Genomic DNA, 6,249 nt, shown 5'->3' on the forward strand with positions numbered 1-6,249 from the left:
AGAGGTACCCCTGGTACAGACATCCTGCCTCCCTGATGCTACAGACTGTAAAACCTTTGCAGCAGGCTGCCCCTCCAAGCTTTTGGTGCTTACTTAAGGGGCTCCTGGCAGCCAGTGGCAGCCCCAGAATCCGGAGAGCAGACTGCTTATTCACTCCTGTGTCTCGCTTGCTTCTGCATTTCATCCTGAATCCTTTTGCCTCCTTTCCCTTCAGATTGCCACAGCCCCAGACGCCTCTCCCCTAATCCCCTTTCTCATCCCTTTCAGGCAGCAATTTCACCTGTCAATTAGCCTCCCATCCAATGTGTATTTCAAACCTGAAAAAAAAAAAACCCTCTGACGTCAATTTGTCAGGAAAATCACATCAGCCCTTCTAACTTGACTCTCTGACAGGGTAGCTGGCCTGGCGGGCCGGGGGGATGCAGTAGATGTGATAGGTCTTGACTTCGAGGCTTCTGATGCAGCAAAAGGCCTCAAGTTCTCACAAACAAACTGGGGAAATGACTGCAGCCAGAATTGCCAAAAGGTGAATGCAATTGCCAAAAAAAAAAAAAAAAAAAAAAAGTGTATGCAGCTAGTTTGAGAAGATTACATCATCAGAGCAAAAAGGCATTTCCGAGGGGGCCACAGAAATCAGCAGGTTCATTTTCATCGATGAAGGTTTAAGCTGTGTTGTAGGAACAGCTTTTGAACTATCGAGCAATAAAATGCTGGACTAGACTGGCTGAGGGAGCCTTGTCACTGGAGGCTGTTGAGAACAGGTTCAACAGAGATCTGTCAGGGATGAGCCGTGCTTCCTTAATCTTGTCTCTGGGTCAGGACGATGAATTAGATGATTGCCTGAGGTCTCGTCCCAGTTTCATTTCCCCTAACTAAATTAAGCAAACCTCAGAAACCATTGGCAAAAGCAAGCTGCAGTGGGCTCTGCTCCCTGCCTTCCTGCAAGCTGGGCATTAGACCAGCACTAACCTTGTCCAGGTGTAAGCCAGGCTCAGAATCTGTCCCCCTAATGCTGAAAACCCACATGGCGAAAACCTTTCAGCTCTGCTGTCTGTGCAGGCATGTCATATATGGAGTTCAGGAAGGTTTTTGTGTACCTCTGCAGAGATCTGAGCATTTTCTGAGAACCTGGGTTTTAAACTTCCTTCTTCAGAGGGTTCTGGGAGCAGGTGTCAGGTGGGAGAGGCACCGAGCGATTGTCTGCATTGAGAATATCGGGCCTGGGACTGATCTCTTACCCTTGAAGGAAAAAACTCTTTAGGGGATGGAGAAGGAAAATATGGGCTTGTGGACCTGTGTTCAACACCTCTTTTTTTTTTTTTTTTTTTTTTTTTTTTTTTGGTCATGCTGACCTGCTCTGGAAGCACAGCAAAGCCCAGGGAATAGTAAATCTGTACCGTCCATAAAAGAGCCAGACTCTGAAGGGAAAGGGACGGCATGACTCAATCACAGCCGAGCTCCTTTTCCTCGATCATAGCCCTTTTCACTGGGAACATCCTCATACGTAAAATGGTTTTCTAGAGAGGAATCCACCCGTGCCAGCCTTCTGCTAAGCAGAAGAAGCCAACCCCTCCCTACATCGTTTCACAGGATGGCCAGAGGGGAGGCACAGAGACAGACTCCGTTATTACAGCTCCTCCGTGCTGCTGCCAGCCCTCAGCCTGCTCCTGAGCACGGGTGACAAATTGTATATACCATCTTCAATAAGATTAACGTAATGATCTCTTTAAGGCTGTTGTCTTTGTGACCACGTCACATCATTGCTTCATAATCACCTCGTGAATGGTGAATGCACAATGCACACAGATCTGATTTTTTTTTTTCCTCTGTCATTTCTATCCACTGAATCTCCATGTACAAAATAAATCCCTGTTAGCAGGAGCAAAGAACAGGACCTCACACTTCTCCGTTCCGGTCTGTGAGTAATTCTTCCAAATGCATTTAATCAGCAAACTTCCTTTTCACTCTGCCTTTTTTGCTGAGCCAGAGCCATTACTGCAAACAGAATTATTCCCAAGGCCAGTAACATTCCTCCATGGTGGCAGTTCAGCAGTTCCCATTTGACTCAACGCATCATCTCCTTTTCCCCAGTGTTTTACCCACCTAAAATGACCCTAACAATTCCTTTCATTTCAGCTCATCTAGCTGCCTTCTACCCTTTACTCTAGCAAATGCCTTATTGAAATCCAGCTAGATTAGATCTACCTATTTTTTTTTCCCCATCCAGGTAAGAGTGAAAAGGAGGTAAAGAAAAAGGAGGTAAAGAAAAAGATCAAGTTAAGGGCACACAGTGCTTTTGTTGATAAACCCATTCTGTATTTGGTGCTGTTTTCCACTTACTGCTGTAGCTTTAATTTTGTTTTCCTTCTGTAATTTGTTCTTAACCTTATGCTCTATTGAGACTAGACTAATGGGTTTGCAGCAGCCCAGAGTACTTCGTTTTCTCTCTTCCTGAAATATAGCTCCCTTTTTCCAGTCCTGGCATGCTTACCCTGAATTTGATGGATATACTGCAAATCTTTGCTCCCCAAACTGCAGTTTCCTTGCCAGTTTTGAACAAAATACAAATATGGAGGTGAACTTGTTAGCTCCAGCCTTCACGCAATAGAGCTTCTGGAGCTTTGCTTCTGCCCTGCTACAAACACATACTGTCCTCCCCTGTCCCTTACATTGTCTTCTCCCATCTTTTTCAGCATCATATTTCCTATGGACAAGTGACACGAGGCAGCTGTAAAGACCTAGACATGCTTTAGCAGCACTTTGGTGAGCAGTGAAGGTGGTGTGAGGAGCGCATCAGACAAGCACGCACGCCCGTGCTCTGGTGCAATATCGTGTTAAATGACATTATTTCTGCAGCGTTGCTGTTCAGAAAATGCATGTCACAGCCTAGGGAGTCATCCCCAAACCAAACAGGTCCCGCTGCTACGAGATTCACCGGTACTTGGAACAGAAGTGGGATGGAATGAGAAGCGCTACAGAGGATGGAAAGCCAGCTGGAGATGAGATGTTCACGCACAAGGGCTTTGCCGATGCTAACACTGCTGTCAACATAGATGCATTTCCACAGGGTCAAACAAGCATACCACCCTTCTGGCTTCTAGCATAATGAAGACAGTGAACATTTGCTTGCTGCGTACCAGCCACACAGATCAAAATCACTGACTCACAATAAAATTCAGGTGGGAAGGGACTTGCGTAAGTCTCTAGTCCAATCCCGTGCTCTCAGAGGGGTAACTACAAAGCCAGATCAGGTTTCTCAGGGCTTTGTCCCCACACATTTTGAACATTTCCAAGGGTGGAGATTCCCCAGACTTTGTAGGCACGGGTTTCACTGCTGAAAAGCTCTCAAGGGGAAGAAACTTTCTGTTAACATGTGTTCAAAATTTCTCCTGTTGCAATTTGTGTCTGCTGTTTCTTGTCCTTCCACTGTGTCTCCTCAGAGTCTGTCTGAGAAAATGGTTTTCTCTACAAATTTCCTTTAGGTAGGGGCAGACAGCAAGTGGATGCCCCCTTGGCCTTCTCTTTTGGACAAACCCTCAAGCCTCAGCCTTCTCCTTGCACGTTGTGTGCTTCAGCCCTCCAGTGCAGTGCCTTTTCTCTGGGCGTGCTGCAGTTTGTCAACATGCTTCTTGCACCCCAGCCCAGCCCTTGATGTAATCTTCCAGAAGTGGCCTCACCTCTCAGGTGGATGGGAATAATGATTTCCCATCTTCTGCTGGCTGTGCTCTTGCTCATGCAACCTATGCTGCAGGGATCTGTCATCGCTTGAAGGGCTCACTGCTGGATCGTGTTCAAAATACTTGTTAAGACTTTTTGAGGTGATCTAATAAAGTCAATTTTGATTTAGGCCTGTTGGGGCTATTGCCACGGAGAAGCTATCGCCCCACTGGAACAGGTTTTGCCTGAGCACGTCTGGTATGTTTTGACCGTGACCGTGTAATTGAGGTTCCCCTCAAGCGCTGCTGATGCGATTGTGGTTTTTCTCCTGTGCTGGAGGTGCTCAGGCACAGTCCCTCTGGCTTTCTTCGCATGTCCAGTGGTTCCTTTTCCTCCTTCCAAATTACGGGACTCGTATTCATGACACACTGGCCAGAAAGTTTGGTAGCTAATTGTTCTTACTACAGTGGCCAAACAAACTCAGGCTGTGGCTAAAGCTGATCAGTCCCAGGGGAGTCTCGGGTTTCCGTGTGCCTGCCCAGCAGGGACCCTGCTGTTCCCAGCTCCAGAGCCACCTTTCAGTAAAAAAGCAGGGGATCCCTGCTGAGTGTGCCTCGAGTTCCAAAGTGCATCCCCGGCGCATGGTTTCTGCTCCTTGACCTTAAGAGAGTAGATGCCGTTGTAACACGATTAGGACAAGCAAGCATGTGCAGGATAATGCGATAACGCATGCGTTATAACTCAGTGTCTTCCTCAGACCGCACAACGCTAAATAGAGAAGTTACCAGGGAGGGAGAGATGCAATCTATTTCCACGCAGTGGAAAGCAAGGCAGAAATGACATGCTGAAATGCGCTCTGCTGTGTGCTACCAGGGGATTCAATCAGCCGATTGCCAAAGAGATGTCAGTTCCTTGAAAGAGTAAGGACAACATGCCTTGCTGAGAAATGTACTCGCAAGATTAAAATACCAGCTTCGGGATAAACTTAATATTGTCCCGCAAGCAGAAGAAAATATGGGCAAGAATGAACAGCCTCCATCCTTACAACGGGTGTCACTACATCATCACACCCTTCCAAGCCCGTCTGCCCATCCCTGCCTAGCGTTCAGGGACCCTCCACAAACTCAAGCACCGTGCAGGCACATTACAGAGCGTGTCGGGCCCGGTCTGCCGGCCCTACAAGCCAACCGAGCAGGATGCCACCGCACGATGCACCACCTGTATCGACGGGGCGGCCACCCTGACTGGTGCAGTTTATCTGCGGACAGGGGACAAAAGGTGTTCCGGCACAGCACGTACAGCGCGGCGCCGCAAGCGCGAAGTCATTATGGAAGGTCCGGGGCTAGGTCTGGTGTCAGGGCGGTGAGAAAGGATGGAGATGAAGGAAGGAGGCAGGCAGAAGGAGACGGGAAGAGCTGAGGTGGGAACATGACAGTCAGATGTGTCTGCGGAGGAGGGAACAAGGGTGGGAGATGGAGCCGGCAGCTAGTGTAGCGATGTGTTTGCTACCCCCCTGGGTCAAAGCTGTTTTGAAAAGCTCTCTGCAGAAGTTGTGAGAGAACAACCGCTGTGGTAGCTTTTTTTTTTTTTTTTTTTCTCTCAGCTGGTTTGCTTTCTCTACACCATTTATTTTTTGAGCTTGTCATGAGCTAGTCCCTCAGAGGCAGGCGATGCTTAGCTGTGCTGCACGCCAGCTCCTTCTCCCCGGGGGGAGGCCCCTTGGCCTCCATCCACCACCCCTCTGGGGCTCATTTACCTCCCGCAGTCGCTTTTACATCGCTGCTGGCTTCTTGTCCTGCCACAGGACAAACTGAGCCCCTCTCAGCTGTCCCCTGCCCAACAGCCTGGCCTGGCTGGGCAGTGCGCGTGGGTGAACCTGCTGCTGGCGTAGTGCTGCTGCCTCCGCTCGCACAGCCCCCAGCCCTCTCAAGGACAGGACGTGGTACAGGTGGAGGCCATGCCAAGGGGGGTAACCAAGAGCTAGGAAAGAAGGTGAGGAGATCAGGCGCTCTCTCCAGAGAAGCACACCCGTTCCTTCTATTTTGTCTCCTCCTAAGGGAAGAAGATAGGAGAAATCAAGTGCCTGTGACAGATGTTAGTCACGCTGCCTCACGTGCTGCTGAAAGGTGCTTGGGGGAGGGGAGCGTGACGCTCCAGGCACAACTGGGGAAAATTAACCACCCTGTCCCGCTCCTCTGCGGGAAATCATGACTTCTTGCCTGCCTGCTGCGGGACGCTTCGAGCTCTCCCAGCTACCAAGCCTAGGGCTTCTCGCAGGAGCCGCCCGGCTGACTCCTCTGGGGCAGCACGCGGGGGGAGGGAGGGAAGCTGAGGGGGGCTTCGGGGCGAGGAAGAGGCCCGGGCCCCTCTCCCCAGCCGGAGCGCTGAGCCTGCTGCTCGGGGCGTGGGGCGAGGAGCGTGCCCACAGAAACGGATTTCACGGGGGGGGGAAAAACCAAGCGGGCTGCCCGGGGCAGCGGCGGAGCCCCCCCCCCCCGGCATTATTCATGACCCCCCTCATGAATATTCACGAGGCCCGCCCGGGCCGGAAGCGGCCCCTGACGGCCGGCCTGGGGGAAGCGCCGCGCGCGC

This window comes from Oxyura jamaicensis, chromosome 1, assembly GCF_011077185.1.
Source record: "Oxyura jamaicensis isolate SHBP4307 breed ruddy duck chromosome 1, BPBGC_Ojam_1.0, whole genome shotgun sequence".
In the NCBI taxonomy this organism is placed as follows: domain Eukaryota; kingdom Metazoa; phylum Chordata; class Aves; order Anseriformes; family Anatidae; genus Oxyura; species Oxyura jamaicensis.